This window comes from Zonotrichia albicollis, chromosome Z (assembly GCF_047830755.1).
Source record: "Zonotrichia albicollis isolate bZonAlb1 chromosome Z, bZonAlb1.hap1, whole genome shotgun sequence".
NCBI classification, from domain to species: Eukaryota; Metazoa; Chordata; class Aves; order Passeriformes; family Passerellidae; genus Zonotrichia; species Zonotrichia albicollis.
Genome location: NC_133860.1, coordinates 71,327,275 through 71,341,518, shown reverse-complemented (window position 1 = coordinate 71,341,518; position 14,244 = coordinate 71,327,275). Strand labels below are relative to the sequence as shown.

At 39.3% G+C, this 14,244-nt stretch overlaps 1 protein-coding gene across 1 annotated transcript in view; it reads right to left on the bottom strand.

Moving 5' to 3' along the window:
• The window catches only part of KCNN2 (potassium calcium-activated channel subfamily N member 2), a 173,317-nt gene extending 160,135 nt beyond the window's left edge, over positions 1 to 13,182 (bottom strand). Inside the window, exons 1-4 of the mRNA XM_074533515.1 lie at positions 12,985 to 13,182; positions 12,729 to 12,903; positions 5,969 to 6,086; positions 5,244 to 5,318 (exon numbers count right to left, since the gene is read on the bottom strand). The gene's annotated coding sequence lies outside the window, so the exon portion shown is untranslated. The remainder of the gene's footprint in view (positions 1 to 5,243; positions 5,319 to 5,968; positions 6,087 to 12,728; positions 12,904 to 12,984) is intronic.
• Between the last annotated feature and the right edge of the window lie 1,062 nt (positions 13,183 to 14,244).

Below are 14,244 nucleotides of genomic sequence, written 5' to 3'. Positions count from 1 at the left end.
AGTTGAGTCTGTGTTAGAAACCATAGTTATTTAGCCAGATTGCAAGGCCTAAGCTCAGTGAAGTTACTTCAGTGAAGGACAGAGATAAAGGGGGCGGACAGAAGACAATAGAGAGAGATAGGGACTGCTGTAAGGGCAAGTCAACCTGACCTCGGAATTCTTTCTGATAAAAAGGAACTAGCGGTAAAAGTCACATGAAAACCATAAAAATAAATATGTATGAACCTATTGTGAAACTGTATGCATATATATTTGAGAGAGAGATATCAGCAGACCTGAAGTTTTCAGAGGTATGCATGCCTTTTGAGGAGAGCAATCTCCGCATGCGTCCAGCACTGTAATAAACATACCAGCTTTACAACTTTTACAAAGTTGTGAGGTCTCTTCTTTTCTCCACAAAACAATGTCCTTTCTCTCATCTACTTCAGCCCTTGCAGTCTGCTTTGGAGGAGTTTTATGTCAGAAATATATACAAGCAGGAAGAGAGAAACCTTTCAATTACCTAAGGAGCAAGTGTTAACTGAGTTGTCCTCCAAACAAGCTTCTGGGATTGCACCCTTTAGGTGCTCTCAGAGTGGGCAGCAAGCTTGCAATACTGAGGGTCAGCATGCCTGGGCTTTTCAGAGGCACTCAAACTGACACTGTTTTCATATTTAACACCTTTGGAAAGAGAGGGAAGAGCCTACATATGATAAACAGACACCAGCTAGTTCATTTGTCAGGTCTGGTGACAGTAATAGCAGACAGAGAAATAGCTTGTTTTGGGCAGGCTGTAAGAGTGACAAAGTGGGAGAGGAGGTCACAGCAGAATCAGCTGCACAGCAGACTCCCAGACCATGGTCTGGACTAGACACCCTGGTCTCAGAGTGAAGCTCTCTCAGAGCTGGATCCCTGCCTCACAGGGAGATCCTACAGGGAAGGGGACTAGTTAGGGTGATATGAGGACAGAGAAGGAAAAGAAAGTGGACAGAGAAGAAACTACCTTTTCACATGATAGTAGAGCTGATTTGGTCCACAACAGACATGGGATTCTCAGTGACAGAAATAACTTCTTCAGCAATTTCTATTGATCTGCTAAAACAACCCCTCTAAAACCCTATTATCGCAAAAATCTACTGCTTGGAAATTTCTCAATGAAATCTGCTGTAGTCTAGAAGCACAACAGATACAAGGGACATGGTGAACATGTACAGCAGTACCCTCCTAAAAATCCTTATTTTCTTACGCAAACTACTGTATTGTGTATTCCACTGCTGAACTCTCTAGTTTGAATCTGCAGGAAGCAGATTAAACAGATTCATTTCCATCCTGAAGTGAGGAAATTCTGGTACACTTCGTGCATTTACCTCAAGGTTCCTTTGATCTAAGGAACACAGAACCAAGTGCTTAACCTGTAAGAGAGTCCTCTTCTGCCTCCTGCTTAGAGGAAGGTACTACTGCTAGTCAGTGGCTACAGAAAACAAGATGAAAGTAGTGCAGAAACTCCCCAGTCTTCCACATATCACCCACAGTAAGCAAAAAATGAAGAAAAAAGCAACAAAAACTAACACAATTTTTTTAAAAAAATTCTTCCAAAATTGAGACTTTTTGAATAGGTACGACACATACCTGACACTACAAATAATTTGAAAAGACTGGGCAAAGTATTACATATTAAACAAACATTTCTAAGACACACTCTGACTAAATGTCAATTCTATATTTTTAAAAAAGAGTGATGATTGCATCCACGCTGAGCTTCTGAGTCCATGAAAGTTTTAAGATGGAGAGTTTAGTGTAAACTCATTAAAAAAAGGAAGTATTTTTCATATCTGCATGTCAGTATGTCACTTTAATCACCTAAACCTCTCTTTTCATATTCTTAAAACTGTCTTCCCATATATTTGAGTCATTTATGCACTATACCACAAAGATTTTGTTAATTAGAAAGAAAAGCCTAGAATTTCTATTATTCCTATGTAATGAATTATAGAGATTATTCTGCAACACAAAGAATAAATAAACCCATTTCGGATAAACAAATTTTACCTGATTTTTTCCTTGCTTTCTTCTACTGTGATATGACAGACACTTTCACAGAATTTCTGTTACAGAAATTTGGCTTTATTTTCTGGAAGTTCACCTAGCTTTGTTCCATTCACTCAGGCACAATATTATTGTTACTGGAGGTTTTGGTGATCTCTTTCCCACAAGGCAAATCTTGCCTTACTCTTGATACCTAGACGACATCCATTTAGGAAACACAAAAAATAGGTAGACCTGTGTGTTCAGGTCCAGAGGAGGTCCATTAAAATGATCAGAGGGTGAAACCCCCTTACAAGGCTGAGAGTGTTGGAGATGTTCACCCTAGACAAGAAAAGGCTCTGGGGAAACCTTCTGTGTCTGCCTTTCAGTATATAAAGATGATTTAAATTACAGTGAAAATAAACCTTATACTGATGCCTGTAGAGACAGGACAATAAGTTATGATGTTCAGCTGAAAGGGGGTAGATTGAGATTGGATATATTTTTTATTATGAGAATGCTTAGGCACTGAAACAGGTTGCACAGAGAGCAATGTGTGGATGTCCATCCCTGGAAGTGTTCAAGACCAAGTTGGACAGGCCATGGAGCAACCTGGTCTAGTGGTAGGTGTTCCTGCCCATGGCAGAATGTTTGGATGATATGACCTTTAATGGTCCCTTCCAAGCCAATCTGTCCTGTGATTCTGTAACTTCGTGATAGACTTGAATCATACAACAGAATATTTTCTCACAGAACACTCTGCATGAGGAATCAGGGAGGTAAGAGCCAGGTTTGTGTATCTCCCTTCACACTGTTTTTCTCTGTAATGCATACCTTCTCTCCCCTGGTGCTTCCAGTCTTCTTGTGTCTGCTCCAATGATCTTTAATTCCAAGGCTGTCTCAGATGTTATTTCTTCTCTGCAATCCTGTTCTTTTACTGATCTTTCATTCCAGCCCTTAGTTCACTGCGTTTTCCTGGTAATCTTGACCACGTGCCATTAAGTGGCACAACTTCTCCCCCAATCCATTAAGTTTCTGTCCCACAAAGTGCTCAATTCAGATATCCAGCTTGGAGCATGATAAATACTGTGTAATTCAGCCTCTATGAATATATACACTGCTTATATGCTCAAAGTGAGCATACATTTCTGGGTTTGGCAGCCACAGTCAGTCCCATAAAGACTTACATCCATTTTTCATGGAACTACAAACAGCTCAGAGGAGTTTCTTCGCTTTTAGTAAACCTAGTCTGAAACTCTGAGTTGGTTTTAACCAACCATTCTGTGCATTGCAGACTTATACCTAAGAGCAATGAACCAGCGACCTAAGGAGGCTGGATATTATAGCTTGTCATTCTCACAGAAAGGCTTTCAGGTGCCTTCAAATCTGCAGCCCAACATGAAGCCAAGAAAAACTCTTTTCTCCTTTTTTGTAAAGACTCTAAATGCGGTAAGTCTACATTAAACCTTCTCACTGCCCTAAGTGATTTTTTTTCATTTATTTAAAACAGTATGCCAAATAACCAACCTAAAATAGGTATTAGATAGTTAATCTGCAGCAATAGTGGTTGTGGTGTGAAGAAAAGCTCATGGGTTACAAACCCTTCACTTTTCTGTTTCAGTAGTAAATTATGGCATCTTAACTGATGGTTAAACTGCAGCAGTACTAATTGTGGTGTCAAAAAGAGTTCAGAACTTATAAGCCTTTTATTTTGCTGCTTCCGTAGCAGACAATGGCATCTTAGCCCACTTCTAAGTGACACATTAGAAAATAAAGGGCTCCTTTATTCAGCATTTTTACAATAAACTGATGAATTCTCAAAAAGAAATGCAACCTTAATAGGTGTGTAAGTGATCATTATAGTGAAGCCAGCTTGTTAAGAATTTCCACCTAAAGGCATTTTCAACGTCAGTTTTTCTCTATTAGCAAATGTTGACTTTTTAATGAGATCACTGCTGCACTCTCTGGTGGTGCTATTTCAGTTTGCCTCTAATTATAAACTCAGTAGGTCACAACACAGCCTGAGGGGAATGCCCCTCCCCCCCTAAAAAAAACCCAAACAAAAAACCAACCAAAATCAAAATGAATAAGGAAAAATCTGCAGAGAACTAATTTTATCAATAGTCCCATTAAAAAATCAAATACAATCTCAAGGCTGAGAGAGAAACCAGCAGGGACAGCTTCACAGTTTCCATTTTATGCTGAAAGAAATACTAATATGTCCCTAGATTTATTATATTTAAACTTTGCACCCTTTGGTTTTTCACTTGCAGAAATATTTCACCATCACCTCAAACCTGCAGCACAGGAGTTCCAGTCGTAGGAAAATCCCTATCAGTCTTCCACAGTGAGGAGGAATGAGAGCAGATGTTTTAGCGTTGTAGGCCAGATGGAGATTGTGTTTCTGAAAAGAATTTACCAATTGCTTTCACATACATTGGTTCATGCCAAGGAGCAGGCTCCGATCAGAACAGCTATATTCCTTCTGGATGATGCTGGGAAGTTGATGCTTCCCACAGAACGACCTGGTGCCTTCCAGTAGACATTCAGGTCAGAGGATGAGACTAGTGCTGCTTTGAGACAACTTCACCACCACCTCCAGAAAATGTCCGGGTGCCAACACCAGTACCATGGCAACAACCTTGTTAGCTTCTGAGACACTCTGCTTAGGAGCTGAGGTGCAACACGACCACAAACAACTGCAGCTATGATGGCATAAATACAGCACTTGTAATCTTAAGCAGTTTTTCTATTCCTCTGGGAAGTACTCAGAACTTTTAAAACACAATTCATTAACAGCTTCCTTACAGAAGGAATAGTTCTCCTCACAGTTACACAATTATCAATAACAGTGAAAGACGGAATGATTACAGGGAATTATCAGTGAACAGCTCAAGAGCACTGTTTTATCTAAACCACCAGGCAAGGGGAGAGGGAAGAAGAGCAGAATAAATTGACTGTGAATATATTTAGACTGTAAATATGAAAAAGATATGTAACTCAAAAAGAGAAACTGAAAGCATCCCGGAAGTTGCTCTTATCACAATTTCTAGCCAGTTCAAATGCGGAGCTTGATCATGTTTTTAAAGGGATTACAGAAATAACTGTCTGCAAAATGGACTATATGTTCCAGTAAGTCTTTTTAACTCTCATTTTCTCCTAAGCTTGTCTGAGAGACATGCACTGTGGGTTAGATGGATACACTGTGAATATCATGAAGGAAAAAGATTTGTTCCCACCTGGATCCTTTATTATCACTGCCTCAGCAGGTGAGAATCAGCACAGTTCCTTCTCATCAAAGACTCCTTTGAGGCCTGGAAAGGAAGGACAAGACATTCTAAGCAAGCCTATAGGTCCCACTGTTTCTTACGTAGCTCTTTTCAATGCCTGTCAGTACAACAATAGATGCTTATGTTAGAAGCATCTCTAGTTTTTATGGAAGACTGGCAACCAAAATCATGGTATTTTAGCATATATACAGAAGATTACATGGTTATTTATCTTAATATAATAAGATACTAATTTTTACATAAAAACTCTTCAATTTAATGTGGCAAACACCACTGCTGTGCAAGCAGCCAGAAATGTGCTAATCTGCTGATAGTGAGGGCTTACAATGATAGATGTAGCTGTTTGAAATTCAGAATTTCCCACTCTATTCAAAGGGCTGAGAAATGTTTGACAAAAGGGAAAGGCTACACTATTTTCTTATTTGAAATGTACAGATAAGTGAAAGAATAATGCTCCTTCACTCTTACTGCAGAATTAATAATGTTCTACTCTGGAGATGGGAGAATCATTTCCCTGGGGTATGCCCAGGCCCAACACTGTCCTGTCCAAAGTCACGGAACAAACTGACATCAGAAACCTCATTGTTATCCTCGAGTAGACAGCTTTCCACATACTTTACTTCCCTGCGGTTGATTCCTTTTTAGTTCATTTAAGACTCTCTCTGATTACTCACCACCAATCCTTTATCACAGGTCTTTCTTTAGCAATGTCAGGCATTCAAGTCGGCTAGTGCTCCACAGGAAACAATTCCAGGTCATGTCAGACAGGAGAAGTGGGGCAGGTGGACAATCCTTAAATAACAAAAAACAGAAGGCTGCAAACTTATCATCACTGGGAAAAGGTTTGACACAGCAGGACAGAAGCTTCTGACAAAATACATTTGAAATTATCTTGTACATTCTGTAATCTTTGTCCTGTAAACTCTGGTCATGAAAATGATTTGTACTTGGATTCATCCTGAAGTACAAGTTTCTTGTATTTTAAATGCCTCAAATACGTGACTCTTCTTTTTTCAAGAAGGGAAATATTCTTTAAAAAAATTAAGAACTTTTTAGCACTATATGAATGTGATGAGAAGTAAAAAGTCATTTGTAGGAATGCCTTTCAGACTTCGTATTTAGACACGAGGCACTTAAATAGAAACTTACTGGCAAACATGCACACTCTTTGCAAAGAGAAACAAAATGAGAAACAGCTCATTGAGCCATTTCTCATCAAAATGAGAAGGGAGAAAAGATATCTCTTCAGATTTAGCAAATCCAGCACAAACTTCTGCTAATGACACCATCCATTTAATTGAAGCCAGGTCACAGACTGGGGCCATATTTATCATTTGCACCTGGAAATAAACTGAGAAGATAAGATGCAAACAAAAAATCAGTGGAAATTTTTATCTTATCTCTCAGTACAAATCCAGAAAAATAGCAAGTGTCTGTGCTTTCAAGATGCCCACAGATTCTAAGAGGCTTGCACTCTTTAGAGTTGCCACAGAGGCAATCCTTTGTCTATCCAGAGAAAAAGCCTCCATACCCACAATAACAAAAAATTGTATATATAAACACTTTATTTCATTTTTGACATGAAGTGTCTGAAGAACACAGTTTTCTGTAGAGATAGACATCCTAGTTATACTAAGATTCATCACTATTAAGGAGACTATAAAAAATAATTTCAGACTTACTTTTAATTTAACCATTCGTAGTTACTGCTTAGATCTCCACTGACATTGTCTCAAAGAAAACTTTTCAAGTTTAAGGACTGAGGGAGAGATTTTTTCCTTCCTCCTTTTCTGCTAAAGAGACTTTTATGAAATAATCTCCCTTATCATGACAAATACTAGGCACGGGGTGCTGGAGTTATGGAAACTGCTGCAGAGGACTTACTGAAAGCAATAGCCTGTTGATCTGATGAGTGTCTAAAACTGACATTAAAATACTCCCTATGGAGAGGCAGAGAGAAATCAGAAAATTGCTGCAGATACTTCTTTCTGAAAAGAACTTGTCAGCTGCACTACTGGTCGCTTCATGCAATGTCCATCAGTGACAACACATATTTTTATCTAGGTTTCTTTCGAAGATGGCAGTACAAAATAATACAAATATTTTATAGATTTATCAGAGCTGTGATGCCCCCTATACCTGTGGTGCCCCCTATAAAAGCCAAAACCTAAAGTCAAAAGATCTGCCAAGTACCTCAGTCAAGTTTGTTACTTTCTCCTACATTGTATTTTGCACTATTTAAGCTTGTTTCCCTTCCAACTACGCCTCACCTACACCTCAACATTAAATTAAATTTTTCAATTTTTGTGCCAAAACTGATGCAAAAATTTAGCCAACACACTTAAAAAAGTAACCCTCTGAGCCTATGGGAAAGCTTGGTCAAGGCTGAGCAAAATAAAAATAGGAAATCATGGTTACAATAGAAGCAGAATTTTGTGTCTAAAAGAGATCTGGAAAATAATTAGCTGGCTAAGACAGAGGAAAAGAAGGATATATAAGTGGTTTGAAATTCAGCTGCCAGATGTGAAAGGTGGGAAACAAGAAATGAACAGAACATGATGCTCACTCACTGGACAAGAAGCTCAGGGAATAATTCCTCCAAAGAGAGATTTGTAGTACATTCGATGGGTTCTAACAAGGGCACCTGGGAGTCCTTGGTGTTAGTGAAAGTTTTGACACAGAGATCAGAAGCATCTGAAGTTTGATGCCTGGAGGCCTGGAGTTCCTCTCGAGAGTGCCTGTTTTTACAGTAATGAAATTACATTGTTGGAGCAGAGATCAGACCATTGCATTTTTCTGAACCAGCAGAAGTAAGAATATCTCTGGTGAAAGTGAAATACTACTTCAGTGTATATGATACTGTATATATAATATAAAGTATGCTTAAGTGGCTGTTGTTTACTCTTTACTTCACCATAATTTTAATTTTAATTAATTTAATCAGCCATGGCACACAAGGGTCATTCATATCCAGCAGTGAGCCAAGACATCATGTTTGGTGCCAGTTAGGACCTTTTCAAGACTGCAAAGAGCTGCCAAGAACTGCAATAGGAGGAAGTTCATTCGTGTCCAGCTCACCCACTCTCTGCTGCAAAAAGTTCTTATCTCTCCACTGGGAGAAACATTTACATTTTTGCTGTAATAAATACTGGTTTAGAAATTCTGGATGGATTTTAGCACTTTAGAGTAAATTCATAGTATTTGTATACTCCTATTGTCTCAGATTATTTTAGTTGTAAGGGTCCCTATCAAGATAAAAGACTATCCTATCCATTACTTAAATTCAAGCAGAAATAAGATTCCATTGTGACTAAGACTTCTTAGAGGTTGCAAGGTTTGGATTAGGCATTAGACGCCTGCATTAAGTGCCTCAGTTGCAGACACCTCCAGTGTGTCTAGAGAATGACCCAGCAGTGTTGCACAATTGCCATAATGTTATATATGTGGATGTTTTCTACACTAAACTAGTTCTGCAGCTCGAGGCAGGCTTCAGTCTGCTCCCTGTTCAGTTGTCTCCTTTGGAGGTAAGATGAGCTGATGCCCACAGGTCAGTACTGCTCCCTGGTCAGAACACAGGGATGCAAGAGAGTGAACAGCAGCATCAGCACACACAGACGTCTTCCTGCACTCCTAAAGCCCAAAGACATTTGCCGAGACCTCAAGCAGTTTACTGTAGGCTGTTTAGCAGGAATGCAACAGACCATGGTGCTGGATCTGAATCCCATTTGGATGCCATTTTATAATGAGAAGCATCTAAGTAGTTATTAAAACCAGGGGAAAAAGGAATTTAAATACCATTATAATTTGCTCCAGTAAAGGCAAGCTGTAACTGCAAGTATGTGTCTGACAAAATACATTGTGCAACACATTGGTTTTTAAAATTCTCCAGCTCTGACATATTTCTAATTAAAGGAAAATTTATAAATTTCAACAACTTCAGTCCAAAATAAGATTTCCATTTCAGAGAGATGGAAGTACCTGTGTCCCTAAAATAAAATAAAATAAAAAGTAAAATAATGCTCTTCAATTTCGATTATAACAGTAATGAAACAAAATAACACTAGTGCAGAGTTGTCTATACTTTCCAAACATTTTAAAAAATAATGAAATCATAAATGGGTGAGGAAGAGTGAAGCAAAGCAAAAGAAGATAAAAGGCTGTGTCATACGCAGGTGTCCAATGTCTGCAGTTAGGGTATCTAAAAAAGAGTAACAAACACCAGAAGGGGAAGGGGGAGAGAAAAAGGAAAATAAGATATGTCAAACAGGATCACAGACACTGAGCTTGAAGACGAAGGGGCAGGAGGATGTGTCCCATGTCAGAGCAGGTGTACACTCTTCAACCCACGGAGATGAGCTCATGCTGTAGCAGTACATGAAGGAATTGAATTCTGGAGTGAATTCTGTGTGAAGAACCCATGCTGGAGAAGGGAATTATGTCAGAAGGAAGCCGTGGCTCTGTTACAGACATTAGAACCCTAATTCCCCATCACCCTGCACTGCAGAAAAGCGGTTGAGGAGTGAAGCTGAGCCTGGTGCAGGGGTTGGGGAAAGAGGTTATTTCAATTTTTGTCTTTGTATCCCACCATCCCACTCTAACTTTAATTGGCAATGAATTAAATTAATTTAGTGCAGGTTGAAAATGTTTGGATCGAGCCGGTATTGGTTCCTGAGCTTTTCCACTCTCTGTTCTCCCCGTGCCATGGTGAGGCGGTGAGAGAATGGCGCGGCTGTGCCCACCACGGTGACTCACTGAAGGTCACACAACAATTCACACGAGCAAAGCCAAGAACAAAAACTGTCTCTCTGGTTTTCCAGCCCCGTCCATGTTCCTGTCAGCCAGGTCTCTAGCCTCCCCCACAGCTGCAGGAGAAAAGCTCAGCTCATACAGAGTTCCAGAGGAAATAGTGACAAGGCACACTGAGCAGCCAAGGAGAGCACTGAGGCTGTGACTAATCCCTGATTTCAAAGGAAGAATTGTATTGGCATAGTACCACTGGGGCTTAAGAGACCTCGCAGTTATTTCAGTAAGTACTTTGGCTCTGGCCACACCAATAACATTTCATGCAAATAGCATCTGCAGAATGTCAAGGCATGTCAGTATCATATTACATTATTTTTACGCTCAGGTTTGTTTTCTGCAGTTTGCTGTAAACACCCAGTTGTTGTAGAAAGCAAACTTTGCATAAAAGAGTAGGGAAAATTTCTTTTTTTCTATTAAAATTTTCACATATCTTCTAAACCATTGCCATTCTCTGACTTAAGATACAGAAATTTTCAATTTTTATGACAAAAAGCTGAAAAGTATATTCAGTCTGAATCAGAAAAGACAGAAAACTAACCACAAAATAAATTGACAAACAAATTTATATAGTGATATATAGATATATTTAGCATTACCCTAATGGAATTTCACCAATATACCTACAGCAAGTATTTCTGTGGCAGAAACCCTCATATTTATACAGCATTTTGGAACTATTCCAATTTATATTGAAAATGTTGCATTCATACTAGACGAAAACACAGGGGTGTTTTTTTCCTACTCTCTAGCCATTAGCCATGCTAGTTGTGCCTGTTCTGATTCAATACATTGTCAACAACCTCCACAAAATGCCCTATCGCCATCTGTCTGTATGGATACATACAGGGCTTCCAAAGGAGCCTGTAAATACCACAATGGCATGGACAGGTCTTCCGGTCTAAGGTAATATTTTGGCTTTTTTGATCTGTAAAAGAGAGGCACAAGGACAAAACAAGCATGAATCTACCATGGCACTCAGCTGCAAATGGTCAACAACCACATCAGTTGTCTAATTTTTTTCACATTTCTGTGCAAGAAGAGACAAACTCACTTACTCTGCTAAGCCAATTGTCAGTCACTCTTTATGATTGCCACATAATTTCAGGATCTGTTTGTTTTAACACCTTATGCCCTACTATTAGGGCAAAAATGCTTAAACATCTTTTCAAGGTGCACAGGTGACACCAACTTATCCCATGACAGACAATAATATTAAAAAATTACAATTTTCTATTAAAATTACACATTTATGACAAAAAGCCAAAGTGTTCAAGTGTTGCAATGAAAGTAACACATAAGAAAAAAAGAAATTTTGCACTTTCTTTTCCACAAATAAAAACAACCACTTAATTTTTTAGACATGTGTTTATATAAGGCACCTGCAGTGCAAGGTTATTACAAGCAATGAGATGCTGTGATCTCCCTCATACTGTGAGGAAACATCGGCAGAAACTTTAAAGATATTGGAGTATTTCTGTGGGTGTGTACTGGGATATGCAATCAGGACAAATGATCTCTCACACAATTTAAATATGTTAAAATGCATTCTCAGGAGATTAATAACAAAAGTAATCTTAAAGCTTTGATCTGGTTAGAATCTTCAGGCTATAGGCTTTGATTTGTACCTCTATATAAGAGCTATGAATTAGAAAAGGCCATAGAAAAGTGGAAACAAAATCAAAAGAAATTTGGCTATGATGAGCTTCTGCTGAGTTTACAAAAGAGAATGCATAGCCAAGACTTAGATAAGAGAATAATGTTGGAGTATATGCTAATGTGTTGAAAAAGATCTAAATTAAATAGTGATGAAGTTTTCACAGTAAAAGCGAAAGGACAGCCATCAAAACTGAACCTTGCAAGTAATGCAATTACGATAATGTCATCTCATTTTGAATTTAAACAAAACAATATCAATTGCCCAAACACCTCCAGCAAAAAAAAAAAAAAAAAAAAAAAAAGAGAAAAATAAAGTGGCTCCTTTCTATTTCATTCATAGAAGTTCCTACAAGGTGAGTTTTGACCTTCCTATTCACAGGTGAAAAGAGGGGAGGGGCGGAATCTTTCAAAATTTTTGTCTTTGTTCTTTTGAGTAAAATACAAATTGCATGGTGGCACATAAAATAAAGGACAAGTTTTTCAATCAGTCACTTCACTTCTGTTCTATCAAATTATACTGTGAATTCAGATGTGACTCTATCCCCAAATACTGCTATAATATAAAAGCCCTCTGGTCATTATTTGAAAGCCAAGAAATATCTAGGTTTGAGAGATGCTGGTGATCCAATAAAGCTATAGAGCAGTGGTTTTACTTGCATTGAAAAGCACTACACAACCCAGCTGGCCCTGCTCACCTCAGTGTGGAGTGGAAACACATACTTGGAAAGGGAAAATTTTGCATCCTCAGTGAAAGCGTGCTCAAATGAAATAAACATCAGCTATCTGAGGATTTAGAAAAGCTTAAAGAAAAATCAATTGATCAATATTAAAAAGGGGTAAAGAAAGAGATTAAATAGTGTTATATAATCTGATCTCTCTTGTTTGAAGCTTTTGCCCCAAAAATTATTCCATCTGTTGAATGCAATAAACTGCCGAACCCTGTTTCCCTAAGCACAAAGTAATTTCACAGCTTACCTGTTGCATGATGCTTTATCAGGTCACAAAGTCCTCTTTTAGTACCTTCTCTTTCAGCTGTAGGGATCAGCAAGGCTGCCCTCAAAGGATTCTTCTTGCTCCTGCAGTGGTGGTGACTGACCACACACTGTGACCTTCTGTACCATTCATGGTCTTCTTCCCTGTGCTTGTGTCCCTGTGAGAGTGGGAGGGAGTGTGAGAGGCACAGGACCTGTGAGCTTATCTCACTCGCTCACTCACTCACTCACTCACTCACTCTCCATTTCCAGGTGAGTCACTGTCCTGTCCCTTCCAATTGCAGAGATCTAAAGTCAGTAAAGCAGAAGATGAAGAAGAAAATAATCATTTGTGCACAAGGCTGAGGGCATAAGAGGAAATATTAATACAATCTTCCAATCCATAAAGCAACCACTTTTATAGTCAGTCAACTCTTGCTGCTGAGAGGAACTGGGAAAAAAGCAGAGAGGAAATTTGGTGCTTACAGGAGAGATATCTGATAGGAAAACAGCTTATTGAAGAGATTGGCTATAGAAAAATTTGCATGACAGACAGCCTGAAGTGCCATTTTCCTTTTGATTCCCTTTCTTTCTTTCTTCTGCACACCTGGATGGAAAAATAATGTACAGCTTGTTGCCTTTATGTTCCCAAGAGATGATGTCTATTTGTTCGGATTTATCTTCCCCCGAAAGGTTGTGGTGGTTCGTGGTCCGTCCAGGGACGCCAAGTCTGGGTTTATCTCGGCTGTTCGAGGGGCCTGGAGAGCCCGGAGGTGGCCCGGAGGTGGCCCGGAGGTGGCCTTGACGCAGCCCGCGTATCAAAGGACGAGAAGAGGCTTCAGTTCTTCTTTCTGGTTTTATGTTTATTAATTGTTTATCTAAAAGATGTTCTTTCAGCCCAACAGAGATCTGCACAGCAGTCAGCCATGGGCACACTCTGTGCCGTCCCACGGACCGCCACGTATCTTTATACCCTTTGCTACGTGTACAATATTTATCATTTTTCCCCAATACCATCTATTGTTATAACTCGGTGTACTCTTAGTAATAACCAATAGAAAGGTGCCACCGTGGCCAAAGAAGATGGAGGAGAGGAGGAAGAAGGAGGAGGACAGGACACACCCCAATTCCTCCATCTTACTCCTCTAAACCCCCCTGTACATAAATCTTAAACCTTGTGTCTCACCCTCTAATTAACTAATCCCTTCACCATTCACCCTGTGAAGCCCTCATCCTTGTCGTCTCCTGTGTAGGGTTAAAATCCAGCTACCAGACATTTCTGGCAACATTCCAGGACTCCCGAGACCCCCAAGCTGGTCTCGGAGGCTCAGCATCTCAGGACTGAGATATTGAGATCCGACACTGCACACCTGGATGGAAAAATAATGTACAGCTTGTTGCCTTTATGTTCCCAAGAGATGATGTCTATTTGTCTTTTAACCCAGCTACAACAAAGAAGCCCTTCAGGAATAAATTTTTTTGTTCCCTTTTCTGTTTTTGCAGATTAATTTTGTATTTTA